At 40.5% G+C, this 21,798-nt stretch overlaps 1 protein-coding gene across 1 annotated transcript in view; it reads right to left on the bottom strand.

The window, feature by feature from the left end:
* The window catches only part of CUBN (cubilin), a 289,660-nt gene that overhangs the window by 171,475 nt on the left and 96,387 nt on the right, over positions 1 to 21,798 (bottom strand). The gene's annotated exons all lie outside the window — the stretch shown is intronic.

Below are 21,798 nucleotides of genomic sequence, written 5' to 3' on the forward strand. Positions count from 1 at the left end.
ACATACTGTATCTACCATCTGAGGAAGATGGGTCCTGAAATTGGTGCAACTTGGAACATTCCTACTCACGACCACAGAATGCAAGCTTGGACCTACAGGGATGCAGGTGTTACATAGGCTCCTATGCTGAATATGGGCACCAGATCAAATCAATGGAGGTTACAGTCAACAATATTTATACACTTTTCCCATATTTGGGAGCTACTCTCTTCCTTGATCCAGCTTTCTAGTCCTTTGTCCAGCCATGACATCATCTCCCCAGACAATAACTTGGGTCCACCTGCATATCAGATGTCAGGCTCAGGCAAAAACTAATAAAGTCATGGGCCTTTGGACTATACCTAAAATAGACCAACTAGCTACTTACAAAATGGAGACCCCAAATCTTCATCTGCCATATTCTTGCCTTTAGGTTCATGATTAGTCAACAATTTGTTCTGCTTTACATCTTAACTCTTTTTTTCAGCCACCAGGTTCCAGATGCTAACATGATGCCTACTGGACTTCCCTGGGCAGATGTGTCCTGGAACCCCACTTCCCCAGAGTCCTGCCGCACTAGGGAAAGAGAGATACAGGCTGGGAGTATGGATCAATATGTCAATGCCCATGTTCAGCAGTGAAGCAATTACAGAAGCCAAACCTTGCACCTTCTGCACCCCATAATGACCCTGAGTCCCTACTCAGGTTAAAGAATAGGAAAGCTATCAAGGCTGGGGATGGGATACAGAGTTCTGGTGGTGCAGACTTTGTGAAACTGTACCCTTTTATCCTAAATAAATTTTGTCGGTGTGTCCATTTTATTAAAAAAAAAAAAAAAGGAGGAAGTGAAGGTGGAGGGGAAGGAGGGAAAAGGAAAGAAAGGGCAATGGATGACTGATCTGGGTCTACTGGAGACCTCTTCCAAGGCCTACTCCACACAAACCCTCCTTACTCCTGGTTCTATTCTATGCCTTCTTACAGGCTTCTGCCCTATCCAGGCACTCCAGCAACAGCATGGCAATGCTGAACACTGCCATCATTACCCTTCTATCCATTTACTGAGGGAAAAACCACCATAGCAACCTGGAAAAAATAAAAAGCATTTATTTTTCCATTCAATCTGAGGTAAATATAATAAACGTGCCATTAAACATCAGCTATCCTGAAATAAAATAATGTCCTGGAAATAACTGTATGTTTTATAGTTTTAACTGCTTAATCTTTAGAAAAGTTCTAGTACTGGTGACTAATAATCTCTTTGATTCTGTTTTCCTGCAAACTCCCAGTCATCAGCTGAAAGGAAGGAAGTGTTTACCTTATCAGCAGGAAGCATGCTGATAACTAAACTCTTAGCAAGGAAGAGTTAATAAAGCTATTGTTGAACTTGTATCATTTTAATTTTTTACATTAAAGAACTTAGCTAACATTTGCAGGGAGAAGGTCTAAAAATGCTAAGGCTGATAAATTTTCAAAACAAAAATAGAGAATAATCTTCTATGCATATTCTACCTTTAAGGTCCAGGGTTGTTAGGTGTCCTCATAAAAACAAATCAGTAATGAAATAGACACAGAGAACAGGGACCCAAAGTTTTGTAAGTACATAGTTCTGGGGAGTTGGGCAGTAGCGCAGTGGGTTAAGCACACGTGGGGCATGAAGCTCAAGGACTGGCATAAGGATCCCGGTTCGAGCCCCTGGCTCTCCACCTGCAGGGAAGTCGCTTCACAAGTGATGAAGCAGGTCTGCAGGTGTCCGTCTTTCTCTCCTCTTCTCTGTCTTCCCCTCCTCTCTCAATTTCTCTCTGTCCTATCCAACAACAATGACATCAATAATAACAATAACTACAGCAATAAAAAAAAAGTACTTAGTTCCCTGATTACTCAAATGTAGTCAACTGTTCACACTTGGCATTTTCCTCAAACTATATTCTATAAATACACAGCACCATCAAGGCTTCCAGCCTGGAAATGAGGCTGGAAGCCAAAGAATAGAGAATCTACCCAACTTAAGGTTTACCCTCTAAATCTAATTCAGAGGGAAAGTGCTGAGAAGTCAGTGTTCAATATTAAAAAGAATCTGAAAAGTCAAAACACATTTATGAATCTGAAGCACAGTAAGTAGTTATTGAATATATTCATTAATTATTTAAAGAATATAATTTCAGGCATGCACTGTCATCTAACTGGTTCAACTGCTCTCTCAGATGCAAAAAGCCAGCATGTAGAAGACTGAGGGCCTGAGGGGAGGTTACCAATACAGACTGGTTCTTGATGGGATAGGTAACAATGTGAAATGATAATCAAGAGCTCATAATTTGAGAAAAAAACAAACTAAATCAAGTTAGACTATATTTCCTGGAGTACATAGGCCTCGCTGCAGATGCATCTGTGAGATATATGAAGAAGTGTGATAAAAACTAGTTTGGGGGCTGGGAAGATAGCATAAAGGTTATGCAAAAAGACTTTCATGTTTGATATTCAATCCCCAGTATCACCATAAACTAGAGCTAAGAAGTATTTTTGTAAACAAACAAATAGACAGAGTAAACAAAATAACAGTTGGAAAAGAAAATTTCATATTAGGGGTTGGGATAGAGTAGGAAGGGATGTGAGCTTCTTAAAATGATCAACATTTCTGCACACCTCAAGGACTTAGAGGAAGAGGAACAAAGGAACCCTAAAGCAACCAGAAGGACAGAAATCACTAAAGTTAGAGCAGAAATAAACAACATCGAAAATAAAAGAACCATACAAAAGATCAATGAAGCCAAATGTTGGTTCTTCGAAAGATTAAACAAAATTGACAAACCCCTAGCCAGACTCACCAAACAAAAAAAGAGAGAAGACTCAAATTAATAGAATTGTAAACGATGCAGGAGATATCACAACTGACACCACAGAAATCCAGAGAATCCTGCTTCTATAAAGAACTATATGCCACCAAGCTAGAGAATCTGGAAGAAATGGAACAATTCCTAGAAACCTATGCACTTCCAAAACTGAACCAAGAAGAACTACAAAATCTAAATGCACCAATCACAGACAAAGAAATTGAAACCGTTATTAAGAATCTCCCCAACAACAAAAGTCCTGGACCAGATGGCTTCACAAATGAATTCTACAAAACTTTCAGGAAACAGTTCATACCCATACTTCTTAAGCTATTCCATAAGATTGAAGAAACAGGAATACTCCCTTCCACCTTCTATGAAGCCAACATCACCCTGATACCAAAAGCTGATAGGGACAGAACAAAAAAGGAAAACTACAGACCAATATCTCTGATGAACATAGATGCCAAAATATTAAACAAGATCTTGGCCAACCGGATACAGCAACACATCAAAAAGATTGTTCATCATGACCAAGTGGGATTCATCTCAGGAATGCAAGGCTGGTTCAACATTCGTAAGTCAATCAATGTCATTCACCACATCAATAAAGGCAAAGCCAAACACCACATGATTATCTCAATAGATGCAGAGAAAGCCTTTGACAAAATCCAACACCCATTCATGCTCAAAACTCTACAAAAAATGGGAATAGATGGGAAATTCCTCAAGATAGTGGAGTCTATATATAGCAAACCTACAGCCAACATCATACTCAATGGACAGAAGCTGAAAGCATTCCCCCTTAGATCGGGGACTAGACAGGGCTGTCCACTGTCACCGTTACTCTTCAACATAGTATTGGAAGTTCTTGCCATAGCAATCAGGCAAGAGAAAGAAATCAAAGGGATACAGATTGGAAGGGAAGAAGTCAAGCTCTCACTATTTGCAGATGATATGATAGTATACATAGAAAGACCTAAAGAATCCAGTAGAAAATTACTGGAAGTTATTAGGCAATATAGCAAGGTATCAGGCTACAAAATCAATGTACAAAAATCAGTGGCATTTCTTTATGCAAACACTAAATCTGAAGAAGAAGACATCCAGAAGTCACTCCCATTTACTGTTTCAGCAAAATCAATCAAATACCTAGGAATAAAGTTGACCAAAGAAGTGAAAGACTTGTATACTGAAAACTATGAGTCGCTACTCAAGGAGATAGAAACTGATACCAAGAAATGGAAAGATATCCCATGCTCATGGATTGGAAGAATAAATATCATCAAAATGAATATTCTCCCCAGAGCCATATACAAATTTAATGCAATACCCATCAAAGTTCCACCAAGCTTCTTTAAGAGAATAGAACAAACATTACAATCATTTATCTGGAACCTGAAAACACCTAGAATTGCCAATACCATCTTAAGGAAAAGAAACAGAAATGGAGGCATCACACTCCCAGACCTTAAACAATATTATAAAGCCATCATCATCAAAACAGCATGGGACTGGAACAAAAATAGGCACACAGACCAGTGGAACAGAATTGAAAGCCCAGAAGTAAATCCCAACACCTATGGGCATCTAATCTTTGATAAGGGGGGGCCAAAGGATTAAATGGAAAAAGGAGGCTCTCTTCAATAAATGGTGCTGAGAAAACTGGGTTGAAACATGCAGAAGAATGAAATTGAACCACTTTATCTCACCAGAAACAAAAATCAACTCCAAATGGATCAAAGACCTAGATGTCAGACCAGAAACAATCAAATACTTAGAGGAAAACATTGGTAAAACACTTTCCCACCTACACCTCAAGGACATCTTTGATGAATCAAACCCAATTGCAAGGAAGACTAAAGCAGAAACAAACCAATGGGACTACATCAAATTGAAAAGCTTCTGCACATCCAAAGAAACTATTAAACAAACAGAGAGACCCCTCACAGAATGGGAGAAGATCTTCACATGCCAGAAATCAGACAAGAAACTAATCACCAAAATATATAAAGAGCTCAGCAAACTTAGCCGCAAAAAAGCAAATGACCCCATCCAAAAATGGGCAGAGGAAATGAACAAAACATTCACTACAGAGGAGATCCAAAAGGCTAACAAACATATGGAAAACTGCTCTAGGTCACTGATCATCAGAGAAATGCAAATTAAGACAACACTAAGATACCACCTCACTCCTGTAAGAATGGCATACATCAAAAAGGACAGCAGCAACAAATGCTGGAGAGGATGTGGGGACAGAGGAACCCTTTTACATTGCTGGTGGGAATGTAAATTGGTACAGCCTCTGTGGAGAGCAGTCTGGAAAACTCTCAGAAGGCTAGACATGGACCTTCCATATGACCCAGTAATTCCTCTCCTGGGGTTATACCCCAAGGACTCCATAACACCCAACCAAAAAGAGGTGTGTACTCCTATGTTCATAGCAGCACAATTCATAATAGCTAAAACCTGGAAGCAACTCAGGTGCCCAACAACAGATGAGTGGCTGAGAAAGCTGTGGTATATATACACAATGGAATACTATGCAGCTATCAAGAACAATGAACCCACCTTCTCTGACCCATCTTGGACAGAGATAGAAGGAATTACGTTAAGTGAACTAAGTCAGAAAGATAAGTATGAGTATGGGATGATCCCACTCATCAACAGAAGCTGACTAAGAAGATCTGAAAGGGAAACTAAAAGCAGGACCTGACCAAATTGTAAGTAGGGCACCAAAGTAAAAACCCAGTGGTGAGGGGTAGACATGTAGCTTCCTGGGCCAGTGGGGGGTGGGAGTGGGCAGGAGGGATGGGTCACAGTCCTTTGGTGGTGGGAATGGTGTTTATGTACACTCCTAGCAAAATGTAGACATATAAATCAGTAGTTAATTAATATGAGAGGGGGAAATCAAAGTCTCAAAGTTTCTCAAAAGACAAACTGAATCTTTTTAATATATAGGCTATGTATTTGATATGCGGACTCTCTCAAAAGCCTAGACCAAGTAGATTAGAAGCATCCAATAGCACAGCTATATACAAGATAATGGGTACTGTACAGCAAACCATAACAAAGGGACTTTTCAAAGTTAACCCAATTAACAAATAATGTGATGATAATATTAACTATCGATTGTCTTTTTGAACCCTAAGACAGCAGGAACCTCACATCTTCACTATAGAGCCCCTACTTCTCCCAGTCCTGGAACCCTTAGATAGGGCCCACTTTCCCGTATGCATCTCCCAATCCAAACCAAATAATATTGCATCCGCCGATCACAACCTAACCAAAGCATCGATTGCCATCTCAACATGCTTCACCTCAGACTGTATCCAGAGACTTCACGTGTGGAATGACAACCCTTCAGCTTCATTACTCGGGTGGGACCTTTCCTTTTATAGTACACTCTAATTTCATCTCAGGTAGTTCACTTTCTAACAAAGTCCCATAACCTAGATATACACCAGTTTCTGTGAGAGAGAGCTTATGTGCACACGTATCCATAAACTACTGCAAAATATATACCTGAAAGCAGAAGTACACTAGAGTTTGCAGTGAGTACCTCCCTAACACTTCCTCTCCACTATTCCAAGCTTGGGATCCATGATTGCTCAACAAATTGTTTGGCTTCATATGTTAACTCTCTTTTCAGTCACCAGGTTCCAGATGCCACCAGGATGCTGGCTAGGCTTCCCTGGATTGAAGACCCCACCAATGTGTCCTGGAGCTCAGCTTCCCCAGAGACACACCTTACTAGGGAAAGAGAGAGGCAGACTGGGAGTATGGACCGACCAGTCAACGCCCATGTTCAGCGGGGAAGCAATTACAGAAGCCAGACCTTCTACCTTCTGCAACCCTCAATGACCCTGGGTCCATGCTCCCAGAGGGCTAGAGAATGGGAAAGCTACCATGGGAGGGGGTGGGTTATGGGGATTGGGTGGTGGGAATTGTGTGTGTGGAGTTGTACCACTCCTACCTTATGTTTTTGTTCACTAATCCTTTCTTAAATAAAAAATTTAAAAAAAAATGATCAACATTCTGTAGGTGACTATGGCGTGTATAACAGCTCTAGAAGCCAGCAATTCCTGGTTTGACTTTTACCAGTTAATTACTCAGGTGTTCTTATAATAAGATAAAAATCTGGACATAAACACACAAGGAAGAAGTCCATTTAAAGTAAGAGATTTTCAGAAAAATCAATAGAAGCTTGAAGGGAGGACTCTGATACCTTGATTTTGACTTTTAGTCCCCAGAACTGTAAAAGAAAATGTTTCTATTGTTTTAAGTCACCTAGCTAGTTTGGGGTATTTCCACTACTCTAGTCCTAGAAGGACAGTATGCTGCTATTCTGTTCCTAATAGCCCAGGAGATCAAACACAAAAGTTGTCACAAAATGCAACGCCTATGAGTGTATGAGTGTAGCATCTGAAGAGGTGTGGGTTTAATAAGTTCCCTTTACTTTCTGTTTTTTTTCACATTAAGACTTAGCTGATGTTTGGCCAAGGTTAGGTTAAAAGTAAAATTCTTTATTCCAGTTGTTCTAGCAAACTAGCACAGATGAAGTACCTTATAAATCACAGAAGTTTAATTCTCTTAATTCTGGAGGCTGGCAGTCTGATTGGGCTGCCAACCCGGTTAGTGGAGGATCCTCTGTTGGGTCACAGATTTCGTGTTGTTCTTTCATACAGGGGTAGAGATAAGGGTCTCTCTCTGGGGTCTCTTTTGTAAATGTCTAGTTCCAATCATGAAGGTGGAGTCTAATCACCCAGGCATCTCCCCAGGGCCCACCTCCAAATACCATCACCTTAGAGGGTAGGTCTCAACACATGAATGGTGAGGAGAAACAAAGTTTAACCTCAGCAAAGCCTCTTGTTGAGAATACCAGAGATAATCTTTGGGCTAGTTAACAGATTTAAAGGAAATAAGCCAACCAAGAACTAGAATAATGATTTAGAAGTATGAGTTTTAAAAGATTCCATAATGATTAAATTCCTAGACATTGGGAAGATGATTTTGCCTCATTTAATTATTTATTTTTATTTTATTTTATTAATGGATAAATACACAGAGAAATTGAGAGGGGAATAGGAGATATAGAAGGAGAAAGAAAGACACCTGTAGAACTGCTTCAATATTAGTGAAGCTTTCCATATGCAGGTGGAGACCAGAGGCTTGAATCTGTCCGGGTTCTTGCACATGGTAATGTGTGCATTCAACTGGGTGTATCACTGCCCAGCTCCTACCTCAGTGATGTCTATAAAGCAATGGAAAGAGAACTGTATTTTCTTTCAATTAAGGAGACAAAAAATAGAGGTAGAGGGAGTGAAAGGAAGGAAGAGAGATGGGAAGGAGGGACAGAAGGAAGAGACTAAGAGATTAATACCATAAGATAAGTTAATGACTTAGAAAACAGATGCCAGAAGCTCAAAAAGTAATGCTGTCCTTACTTATAAAATTATTTTTACATAACTATATACAATTTCATATGAATATTCAAAATTAAGGCAGCATAGCTGTCTGACTCTCTGTGGTAGCCTGATTCTGAATAATGAAGTATTTCAGAGTATAACTATTAAAGAAAAATTAATCCAAATGAAATCAATCAAGCTACCTACCCCTCCCTTAGAATTTTTTTCAATTACTCTCTCTAAATAAAACATATTAAAGTTTCACAAAAATAACTTCCTAAACTAATTTTCCTAAACCTGGCAGCCAAGTTTAAGGCTATTAGCTAGTTTGTGAAATCCCATTAACAGGCAAAGATAAAGCAAATCTATTCTTTTTGTGAAATTTCCAAGTTCAACATTCAAATTTCTGTTTTAAAGTATTTTATTTATAAGACTATGCTTAGTGAAACAAGTAAGGAGATAAAGGACAATTACAGAATGGCTTCACTCATATGTGGAATATAGAGAATAAACCATAGGAATGTGAAGGAAAAAGTCAACTTATATCTAAGACTGTGAGCGAAGTATAGTTGTTATCTGTGGGGTTGGAAATGGGGAGAGTAGTGATGGGAGTGCTGAGAAAGAGATAGAGAGATAGACTACACTATAAAACATTAACTCCTTAATAAAAAATAAGTAAAGAAACAAGAGAAATTCATATTACTGAATGTGAACCATTTGACATTATGTAAATGTCATAGATTAAGTTTACAACTTCAACATTAAAATATTTTTAATATTAAAAATGGGGGTGGGCAGTTGTGTACCCAGTTACATGCACATAATATGAAGCACAGGGACCTGAGCAAGGATCCAGGTTTAAGCCCCTGGCTCCCCAACTGCAGGAGGAAAGCTTCAAGAGCCGTGAAGCAGGTCTGCAGGTGTCTATCTTTCTCTTTCTGTCTCCACCTCCTCTCTCAATTTCTCTCTGTCCTATCCAATAAAATGAAAAAAACAAAATGGCCACCAGGAGCAGTGGATTTGTAGTGGTGGCACAGAGCCCCAGCAATAATCCTGGAGGAAAAAAAAAGTACTTGATTTAATCGTGCCTTTTTATGATCAAATTATTTTGATGCACAATGCTCTTACAAGGGAAAGTTCACTAGATTTGTCCAGGGTTTCACATTACTTGTCCACTGCCCCCAAATTTCTTCTTTGTCCTTTCACCAATCCTCAACTTTCCTGAGTCAGGCTGCTCACATGTGAATAGCACCATGTCAAAGGGTGAGGTGTGGGAGTCTGGCAGTAGTGCAGCTGATTAAGCGCAGATGCCACAAAGCACAAGGACAGGCGTAAGAATCTCAGTGGAGCCCCTGGCGACTCCACCTGCAGGGGAGTCGCTTCACAAGTGGTGAAGCAGGTCTACAGGTATCTATCTTTCTCTCCCCCTCTCTGTCTCCCCCTCCTCTCTCCATTTCTCTCTGTCCTATCCAACAACGATGACATCAATAACTATAACAATGAAAAAAAAAAAAAAAAAGGGTGAGGTGTTCTCTGACCCTTCTAGCTAGGTCCAAACCTGAGCCATAGATAGCTTTTAGTGAGCATAATATTTGTGGCTCTCAAAGGGCAACTGTAGACAGCCAGCCAAAGTCCTTAGCTAAGAAGCAAAAGAATCTCTCTGGGATCCTAAATTAATCAAATCTACATTTTCCCCCTCCACCACAGAGTCCCCCCACTGCCCACCCCCACACACTGTTTAGCTCCAGTCAAGTCGATGTATTTCAGGAACAGTTCTCTTTTGCTCTTCACCAATACAGAGTTCCTGTAAATTAGCTCACGCAACTGAACTGAAGTAACAGATGAGATAAACTGTGGTCTTTCCCAGGTCTGCATAGTCTCACTTCATCAATCATATGGAGCAACTCAAAACAGAAGCACCTTTTATAATATAAAGTAAACGTAATTATACAAAGTGTACACTAACATATAGTATACAGTGTACACAGTGTAAGTACATAATTAAATAATATATCCATACAGGTATATACATAATATATATTAGGTATGTATTTTTAAAATATATATATGGACTAAATATATATATATTAAGTATAGAAGTATAAAATGGACACTGTGTTGAAGGGCAGACAGTGTCAGCTAACTGAACTCCTCCTTTGCTAAGTAGTGAACTCCCTGCTCCCCATTATCACCACTTGAACCTGAAGAAAGAATAAACTGTAATTTAGTGGAGAGCCTTTGGAGCCAAAACATAACTGACTTGGGAAAGACAGCATATATTTATTTTTAAACACTTATTATCCTCAGTGAGAATTTAGCTATAAAATTGCCAACAATAAACTCTGACCTTCTTTGCATTGCAATATCATTTCATCTCTTCTGTAGTGAAAAGTTGCAAGGAAAATATCATTTGCTTTTAGGTAGTGCATGAATTATTGAAAAAAAAACTTTGGGGCTGAAAACCCATAATAAAAAAAAAAAATCTCACCTGGGAACTCACCTGCTTTGCCCTGTGTACAACCCTGGTACAAGTCCTAGTCCCTACTGGCACTGGGGGAACTTTCATTCTCTCTCTCTCTCTCTCTCTCTCTCTTTCTCTCTCTCTTCTACACACTTGCCTGGCAATGATGAAAAATAAAGACTTTGTCGTTTGGCACACAAACCATTTACATCCTGATTTTGTTACTCACTGGATTTTGTGTGCTTGGGGAAATTACTTAACTTCTCTAGGACTCTTTCCTCAACTTTCTTATTCATAATATGGGACTGAGCATGCTTACTTCAGAGAATTGCTGGAAGAAGACATGATATACTGTTTTTAAATATTTCTTTTAATTTATGACACACAAGATAATAGAGAGGAGAGAGAAAAGGAGAGAGGGGATTGGGCGGTGACACTCCAGATTAAGAGCACATAGTACAAAGAGCAAGGACCCCTGCAAGAATCCTGGTTTGAGCCCCTGACTCCTCACTTGCAGGGGTGTCACTTCATAAGCAGTAAAGCAGGTCTACAGGTGTCTATCTTTCCCTCTCCTTCTCTATTTCCCTCTCCTCTCTCAATTCCTCTCTGCCCTGTCCAGTAAAACAGGGGCGGGGGAAAGGCTACCAAGAGCAGGATTCAGAGTAGAGCTACACCAAGCCCCAGTGATAAACTTGAAGGGAGAGAGAAAGAGGGATAGGAGGAAGGAGAGGGAGAGAGGAAGGCCAAAGCACCACTCTAGTACATAAAGTGGTGGGGATCAAGCCAGAAATGCCAGAAGTGCAAGTCCTGTGCTCTATCAGCTGAGATATGGCCCAAGTTTCAATATCATATTTTTAAAGCATGAACCAAAGTGCCCAGTACATAGTATAATTTTTAAAAATGACAATAGCATTAAAAATGAGATGTGAAAATTAAATCAGTGCAAGCATTGAATCATTTTTTAATTCACTACTTATAAAGTAATGTTTTTGTTTTTATCATACTTAATTTGTTAAAATAAAAACAATTATATTTTGGTACTGAAATCTGTATATTTAATTTGAGTATTCTATAAGTTTAACTAGAAGGAGGGAAAAAAGGTTGGAATAAGATATTCTTGCCATTGCTTTTACAGAGAATAAGAATTTTTGTTAAATCTTCTAGAATGTAGTTACTGTCTGGCACCAAGGATTTATACTTTACTATGTGAGTCAATGCCACTGAAACGTAGCACTACATTTTCTTTGAGTACACAGTGACACACACATAAAACAAGTCCTTGGATACATAGTGTGAGGACAAATATGGCAATATTTGAGTAAATGCTCAAGTAGAGAAACCTCTTGAATGAAACTTCATGTCCTACACTGAACAGTATGTTTGCTCTGTGTTGGTTTCATCATTTTTGGCTGCTACAGAATTTTCATATATGGGGGGGTAGGGTATGATTTCAATTTTTTTTCTTTTTCTTTTCTTTTTTTTTTTTTTGTTTCAATTTTCATGTTGTAGAAAAAATGAGTGAATTTCCCTGGAAAGAATGCAATATCTACCAGGGATGTTGTTGCTAGGGAATCAATATACAAACAGAAGATTCAAGAAAGCCCTTCCTTTGGCCCAAAGCACAAGGACAGTTAGAAATGCAATATGTGGTCTGGGAAGGTCATGGATGTTTGATGGTATTTTCTCTACTATTTCAGAGTGTCAATGGAAACAGAACTCAGACTTCTTTCAAACAGGAGCAACATGGGAATTGGCATGCAAGACTTCTAGAGGCCCACTCTAGTTGCATGACTCAGAGCCAGCACTAAATAAAGGTCAACTGTGTGTGTGGACTTTGTTTTTGTTGTCAAGGAGGTAAATAATGTCAGGATTTAGCTTTTCTACTCATTCTGAAATGTCTATGTATGTTTAAGGCTACCTCTAATTACTACTACTTTTCCAGAAAAGTCCTGAACCCAAAACAAAATGAGTAGTAGGATTTTCTTAGCAAAATTTTATCTCAATTTTAGGAATGTGATATAATTTATAGGCAGATCCTTAAAAATTAACATCATACATCTAAGACTCTTTACAACAAGCACGTTCAGATTTTTTTATAAATAAAAATCAGATGTAGAATCACAACGCAAAAACCGGGGGGGCAGGTGGTGGCACACCTGGTTAAGTGCATGGTTCAAGTCCCCAGTCCCCACATGCAGGGGGAAAGCTTCCTAAGTGGTGAAGCAGGGTTGCGGGTGTCTCTCTCTCTCTCTTCCTCTCTCTCTCCCCCTCTCCTCTCAATTTATTTATATATAAAGATAATTTAAAAAATTAAAAAGAAATCTATGCCTGGGTTGTACAGAGACAATGCATTCATATTCCATCTTTGTACTTAATTTTTTTAATATTTATTTATTCCCTTTTGTTGCTTTAGTTGTCTTCTTGTTGTAGTTATTATTGTTGTCGTCATTGTTGGATAAGTCAGAGAGAAATGGAGAGAGGAGTGGAAGACAGAGAGCGGGAGAGAAAGATAGACACTTGCAGACCTGCTTTGCCGCCTGTGAAGTGACTCCCCTGCAGGTGGGGAGCTAGGGGCTTGAACCGGGATCCTTATGCCAATCCTTATGCTTTGCACCACGTGCACTTAACCCGCTGCACTACCATCCGACTCCCACAATTTTTAAGGGTATCAGAAAGGTACAGAATCTCAAATAGATTGTGTTGTTGTGTGCAGGCCGCGGAGAAGAGAGAGAGGAGGGGTCCGGAGTGAAGAGGAAACACAAATCTTTATTTGTGCTGGGACCTCAGAGTTGGGTGCTAGAGAAGCAGGTTGGGCCACATGGAGGTAGCAAAAATGGCCGCCTCACGCAGTAACCTTTCCTGCGTCTGAACACCGGAGTGAAGCTCTGGCAAGAAAACGAGGTGTGGAAGAAGAAAGGCTTTTATAGGAGCAGCTTTCGTGAGAATGGGAAGGGGGAGGAGTAACCATAGCACTTCAGGATAGGATAATAACTCTCATGAGAATGGGAGGGGGGAGGAGTAACCAAAGCACTCCAAATATCGCTGGGATATAGACAATGCCCTGAGGGCACAACATGGCTGAACAGGCACTCCGAGAATGTCCCAACTCTCGCGGGAACTAGCAGTAGCCTGAGGGGACAACATGGCAGATGTGACTGCATTGGCACAATTTCCCAGCAATATTGAAGTGGCCTGAGTGAGCAAGATGGGATAAGGCATGCATAAATGGGGAAGAAAGTATAGCCAAAATCGAGGGACATACACTCAGCTGAAACAAAACCTAATGATTTTTCAAAACTTCTGTTTAAATATCTGTGCAAATGGAACAGGATTTCTTTATTTTAATATCACACTAAAGTGATTATAACAGAGTATACTTTTACCTATTTGTCTTTGCCAAGAGATTGCTAGCAGACTTAGTGAACAAAGGATGCTATGCATCCCAGTCATACATGAGGTAACTTTAGAGGCACACTGGGACAAGTGCTCTCTCTGTGACAATCTCTCTCTCACACACACAGTCTAGCAGGAACCGACACCATGGAAGCAATTCATCACCAACAGACCAGTGTGAGTCACATCCCCACAGTGTGAACATGAACTATAATCTCCACTGACCACAATTCATAAAATCACGTATCACTTTCATTGTGAACATACCTCTGTGTTGTTGTCAAATTTTGTACTGTGCAAAGGCAAGGCTTAGGATAAAATGGGAGAAATAAAATCCAACTTCTTTCAGTGAGTCTACTTAACTAGTCTCTGACAACCTTTATTGTTTCAAGTTCTCATATTCAGTTTACTCAGTATTTTCCAACTCATTATTCATTCCTGTCCTAAAGAACCACCAGAGAATTTTTGCTAAGTTCTCCCCTATGACATTTGAATAATAAGGGTATCTTCTATGCCCTATATAAACCTGTGCTTCACACATAAAGCATAGAATGTTTTTAACTCCCCCCCCCAAAAAAAAAACAGTATTAATTCCTTTGGGGTGATATGGAAAGCACATACTTTAGCTGAAATGTTTGCCTGTTGCAAAATTCTGGCATTCTCCCAAGCCTCCCTGTTTCTCCTTAGAAATGTCCTCCTTTCTCAGACATTCCTGTGACTGACGAAGTCTTATACCCTCAACATCCTCTTCTATAGTCCAATAGCACCATGGACTTTGAATTTACTCCATACTTGGTTATTTGTCTATCTCCTCCTACCAGGGGACTGACCCCCTGAAGTCCAGGATTCCTCTCCTTCTCTGTTATAGACTAAATTGTGTTCTCTCAACTCACACCCACATGGTGAAGCCCTATCCCAACAATGCCTGAGAATGTGACTGCATTTGGAGGTAACATCATTGTAGAGCAAATTGAGGCATCTGTTCTTTAAAGCAAATAGGGTGGACCCTAATCTATTCTGACCACAGTCCTTAAATGGAAAGGTATCTGGACACATAGACACCTGGATATGAGCTCACAGAGGAAGGTCATATGAAGGCACCCAGAGAAAAATCCATCTGCTGGTTGGCTAGCAAGGCCTCAAAAGAAATCAAACCTGCCAACACCTTAACCTCAGGTGTTCAGCCTCTGAAACTGTGATGAGTAAATTTCTGTTGTTTCAGCCGCCGTGTGTGGTACTTTGGCCTGGCAGCATGAACAATAAGCTCCATGTTCCCTATACCAGTCCAGAACTGATGGTGAATAAGTATAGGCTGATGGCTTGCCTGAATGAAGGACTTAATTCAGAACATGTTCTTGATTAAAGTCTGTGTTGGAGGCTTTGTGTAATAACCAGAATAGGAGTCATCATGCCTGCTGTGTGTTCTTTGGACAATAATCACCCCATATCTTCAAGGTCTTCCCTTGAAGCATAGTTAATGCCCACATTCTAAAACTGACTAAATAGCATTAATGTAATAAAGCAAATGGAAAGGGCTGCGTGGTGGCACATTGCTATGTGCAAGGAACAGGGCTGAAGCCACGTTCCCCAACTGCAAGGGGGAAGCTTCAGGAGTGCTGAAGCAGGTCTGCAGATATCTAGCTTTCTCTCTATCTCCCTCACCCCTCTCAATTTCTCTCTGTCCTATCAAATAAAATAGAAAGAAAAAAAATGGCTGCTGGGAGGCATGGATTTGTAGTGCCGGCACCACATCCCCAGTGATAACCCTGGTGCAATTATAAGAGAAATAAATAAGTAAATAAAGCAAATAAATAACAGAGTTATCAAAGATGAAAGCTTTACCTTCTCAGAAACTCCACTACATATAAGGAACAAACCTTAGACAATACAATTAAAAAGAGTCTGGTGGTAGCGCAGCGGGTGAAATGCAGGTGGCGTAAAGCACAAGGACTGGCATAAGGATCCCAGTTTGAGCCCCTGGCACCACCTGCAGGGGAGTCACTTCACAAGTGGTGAAGCAGGTCTGCAGGTGTCTGTTTTTCTCTCCCCCCTATGTCTTCCCCTTCTCTTTCCATTTCTCTCTGTCCTATCCAACAACTATGACATCAATAACAATAATAATAATAACCACAATAATTATAAAACAACAAGGGCAACAAGTGGGAAAAAAATAGCCTCCAGGAGCAGTGGATTCATGGTGCAGGCACCGAGCCCCAGTGATAACCCTGGAGGAAAAAAAAAAAAATGATAGAAAAAAAAGAAAATACAATTAAAATGAGAAAGCATTCTCTTGAGATGCCAATAAACAATGACTAATGAAAAACCCCATGTAAGAGAAAGAAAACCAGAATAATGGTTGACAGGAAGTATGGCTGACCTCACTGAGGTTCTGTGCCAGAGTTGGGACAAGACACTTTTTTTTAATATTTATTTATTTATTTTCCCTTTTTGTTGCCCTTATTGTTTAACATTGTTGTGGTTATTGATGTCATCATTGTTGTTGGCTAGGACAGAGAGAAATGGAGAGAGGAGGGGAAGACAGAGAGGGGGAGAGAAAGAGAGACACCTGCAGACCTGCTTCACCACCTGTGAAGCGACTCCCCTGCAGGTGGGGAGCCGGGGTTCGAACCAGGATCCTTACGCCAGTCCTTGCGTTTTGCGCCATGTGCGCTTAACCCGCTGCACTACCGCCCGACTCCCGGGGCAAGACACTTTTCAAAACTCTTTGGTACAAGGCCACACTTCCCTAGGTAGTCAAGAAAGTGAGGGAGGTGGTCCAGGAGGTAGCGCAGTGGTACTCTCAAGCATGAGGTCCTGAGTTTGATCCCCAGCCGCACATGTGCCAGCGTGATGTCTGGTTCTTTCTCCTCCTATTTTTCTCATAAATAAATAAAATCTAAAAAAAGAAAAGAAAGTGAAGGAGAAGCTTGATACAGTTCTTAAAGTGTTCTCCCTGAGCTGGCATCTGAAAGCCTTCCAGGCAGGAGAAATCTCATCAATAGTAAAAAGGAAGATAAAATGGAAGCAGCCCCTATTCAACAAGGTGATGTCACTTTCTTTTGTGGAAACCCAGGGTGACATCACCTCCCCATCATGATCACGTGCTCCTAACCCTTTCCCAGCTAGTTCCCAGCTGAGGGGCTCTTTCACTTTGCAAATGTCACCCTGGCACTCACAAAGCTCCTTGACCTTGTTTGTGTGCTGGATTCCTGTTGCCAAGTGAAAGAGGGACTCTGAGAGCAAGCCCCAGAGGAGGTGAGGGGTGTGCACAGCTGGCTGGAGGCCCCTATTCATCCAGCTCACAGAAAATTCTATATTCCCTTCAGCAGCCCTCACAGAGGCCCCCAAGGCTGAATTCAGTCCCCAGACAATGCTGTCACTGCTGAATACCCAGTGAACCTTTCAGCCAAGCAGGGCAACTGTGGCCATTTCTTTCCAGAGTGGGATTCTCTTTGATGGCTCACATAATAGCAAGGAGGTGTGGTTTCATCACACTCTGAGTAGCACTGAAAAAACAGGCCCCCACATAAAGCCAGATTGCACAGGGGTTTTCTCATACCGAATAGATTTGTGCAAACCACAAAGAAGCACATTTTGTAAATGGGCTCATTTATTAATTGACAAAGAAGATGAAGTGTGGGGAGAGTCTTCCTCTGCAGCCATGCTCAGGAAGTGATGCCACTAGGACTGATCACTGTGAGGAGTTTGTTTTAAGTTCTTAATGCGAAATTTGAAAAAGAGTGGGAGAGAAAAGAGGGCTAAATGAGTCTTGATTCTACAGGAAATAGGCTAAGAGCTTAATGGCACTTCCCCTGGACAGGTGAGGAAAAGCAGCTTCAGGCTCAAAGCCAGACTGGGAGACCTGAGTCCTTGTACTTGATCTTGATTCTGAGATCATGATCTCAACATACTGTGCAGACAATCCCTCCTTTTTTCTTCCACCTCAGTTATTGCTGGGTCTTTGTGCATGCACAATGATCCCAGTGGCCGTTTTTTAAAATAGAAACAGAAAGAAAAAGAGATTTATAGGGAGACCTGCAACACTGCTCCACCACTCATGAAACTTCCACCCTGCAGGTGGGGGGGCTTGAAAATAAATATTCAACTGAGTGTCCCACCGCCCAGCACATAGAAAGAATCATTTTGAATTACAAACACACACGCATGGGTGTGCACACACAAATACACTCAAAATCGCTGTTACACTGGAAAATTGAGAGTATTTAAAGCTGTATTTTCTTGCTTTGTATTTAATCACTTACATGTGATTTGTATTTTTAGCCCCATAGCACGCCATAATCCTTCAGTTCTTTCTTGATTCTACTCAAAACTCATTTGTCTGAAATAGGATATATTTACATGAAAGAGAGGGTACAGCCTTGCCCCTGCCAAGTCCACCATGTGTGCCCTGGATGCTGACCTCTACTCGCACTCCCCTCACCCTGGTCACCTCAGTGATTTCTTGTTTGTTTTGTTTTGTTTGCTTTTTTTCTACTTGTAATCTTTTCTCCCTTCCTTCCCCTCTGCTGGCTCATGGTTCAGAGGACCCATTCTCATATAGGACTTCTACAATATGCAGTTTAGGTCAAAATCCCTTTGTGTGCTCCCTGATACCACACTCCTGTTTTTATATTTATTTGTGTATTTATTTGCTTGATGACAACTTCTCCTAATTGCACATAAGCCCTATGAGAATAGGAAATAGGCCTCTTGTTTAGAGACTTAGTGTCTCCAGCCCCTTAACATCTACGAAGTGAACACCTGGGTGACTGAGAAGTCATGATTCCTGTCTTCTGTTTCCCTCCAATAGGTAAGAAAGGAAGGGGTACCTCCCCTTTTTTTTTGACCCTCCACTTCTCCACTGATTCCCCTTTTCAGGTTACCTCTAGTTGAAGGCCTAGTTCAGATGTAGAGCAGAAATTCTGCAATTTGCAGCATCTCATAACTACAATATATGATAGCTAGTTTTACACAGATATAGACCACAAACCATATCCTCCCTGAAGATCCTTCCCTAGTGCAACATAAGAGATAGGAAATAACTTGGATCCACCTGCATATCACATTTCAGGCTTAGAGAAAAAAAACTAGTATAGCTACAGGCCCTTTGAAATATAACTAAAATACGCCTACTAGCTATTTACAAAATAGAGGAGCCCCCAACACTACATATGCACTATTCCACCTTTAGGTCCATGATTGGTAAACAATTTGTTTGGCTTTGAATGTTAACTCTCTTGTCAACCACCAGGTTCCAGATGCTAGCATGATGCCAATCAGACTTCCCTGCACAGAAGACCCCACCAATGTATCCTGGAGTTCCACTTCCCCAGAGCCCCACCCTACTAGGGAAAGAGAGAGACAGGCTGGGAGTATGGATCAACCAATCAATGCCCGTGTTCATCGGGGAAGCAATTACAGAAGCCAGATCTTCCACCTTCTGCATCCCACAATGACCTTGGGGTCATGCTCCCAGAGGGTTAAAGAATAGGAAAGCTATCAGGGGAGGGGATGAGATACAGAGATCTGATGGCGGGAATTATGTAGATTTGTACCCCTCTTATCCTATGGTTTTATTAATGTGTCCTTTTTAAAATAAATTTTAAAAAATTTTAAAAAGTGATAGGCAGCACAAAGCTCAAAACATTTGTTTTCAGTTTTAGTCCCAACTGGCAACATTTTGTTGCACAAGTCTGGTTCCAAGCTTAGCCATGAGGAGAAAAATTTGAAAGAGTATATAGGAAAACAAAATAGACAGAGTGTGTCTTTGACTATCTCGAATTAAGGCAGATTCCAAATAAAAATAATAGGAAACACTGTTCCTAAGAAAAACAGGAAGCATGCCATGTCTAGTATGTTGAGGAATGGGCTCAGTGACACAGTAATCTGGTGTTTCTTATAATGACCATTAAGTCAAACTCTTCAGAGTGGCCTAGGGATAACAAAACTAGCACACCTTAGAGGAGAGAGAAAGCAGCAGCACAGCAAGAAAATCACCATTTCTGAACTCACCATCCTGGCTGCATGGCAGAATTATTTAGAGCTAATGTTAAAATCAATACTAGTTAACATCCTATCAATTGTATCCTTTCTCTAGAGGTTAGAATCCAGGCCTGGGAATGCTTTAAAATTTCCAGACCATTCGAATTTGTCGCTAGGGTCAAGGTTCCTTTCCCTCAGCCTTGAAACTCAGTCTCCTAGTTAGCACACCTTACTTTCCACCTTCTGCCTCATATAAAAGCTTTCTCCTCTTTGGATCTCTGAAGGATTACGGTTCAGATGAAGTAGCTTTTATGCTACACAGAAACACTGAAGACATTCTGTTGTTAGGACAATGTGCCCTTGAAGCACATTAGAAGGACTGAAACACACACGCACAATGATTCACATGCACATGAGCGTCTAAGAAATTATGCTCTGGAAACTATCCCTAACTCTTGAAAGCTGGGGTCATTTCCTGGGATTTTCCTGTCTCTTCTAGGTCTTTTCATACTGTCTAGTTTTCTTAGAATCATGCCATTTTAGAATCATAGCCTCTTAGAGATGAACTGTATTATAGAGATAAACTAACATAATCCCTTTATTTGATATTTGAATAAATTGTTATTCCAAGTATTAAGTCTATCTACTTAACAAAGAAGACAACCCAGGACTTCTGCAAGCTTACTTACAAAGACTCAGTTACTTTGGGAGTTCATAATTTGTATTTCAAGCTATAAGCAGCTCTCCAGCTTAACACTGAATATTTTTAAATATGAAAACCTCATATTAACATTTAAATAAAATAGCCTTAGTTCTCAGTTCAAAATCTCAGAATATCTAACACTTAAATATATAACAGGACTACTGAGTTACAGGTAGCATTGAAATCCTTATAATAAATGCACTATGCTGTTAATATCACTCAAGAGGCAGCCAGAGACACATGTATATATACTCATCCCCGAGAGACAGTAAAGACACAGCCTAAATGCCAGTGTGTGATCCCTAGTATAATATTGCAACTCTCCCTTTTGCAAATTGATTGGAACACACATTTGATATTTAAGGCTTTGGTTGAAAATTGCCACTATAGTATCTGCAAAGACTAATTTTTCAGGCCTCAGTCACTCTCCAAAAGTGATTTTCAAATTTTGGTCAACAGGGAAACTAGCAAAGGCACAAATGATTGAGCCAGCCTTCAGTGTTTGTGGTCCCTTTTGTCTGAAGTGGGATCGGAGAACACACTTTTTCCATGTGACGCCAATTCTTGTGTTAGGAGGACGACATTTTGAAAACCACTACTCTGGGATTCTCAAATGCAATGATTCAACCCACACGAGGTCATTCTAGAAGTCTCAGAACTCTCACTTAAAAAAATAAGTGTTTCCCTTCAGAGGAATGCTTATCCTACCTGCTCCCTGAGTCATGGATGCTCAAGTGGTTTCTGATGTGTCCTCCTCTGTTGGGCAGGAACAGTCCCTGCTCCCCACTTAGTGCATTGCTACCTTCAGTTTGCTGTTCCTGATCCCTCCCAGCTCAATCCTTTTGCCACCCCCCCATTCCATGGACTCTCCTTTTCCTTCTGTAACTGTCATTCCTTCTCTGCCTAGCACCAGGGTAAGCCTCAAATCTCATTCGGCTGCACTCCACCTGAGAGAATCTCATCATACCTAGCAATGGGTCTATATTCTTGAAGACTTCATTCTACTGCTTCCTTTCTCTTAGGCGTTGTATTGCTGTGTTCATT

This window comes from Erinaceus europaeus, chromosome 6 (assembly GCF_950295315.1).
Source record: "Erinaceus europaeus chromosome 6, mEriEur2.1, whole genome shotgun sequence".
Taxonomy (NCBI): domain Eukaryota; kingdom Metazoa; phylum Chordata; class Mammalia; order Eulipotyphla; family Erinaceidae; genus Erinaceus; species Erinaceus europaeus.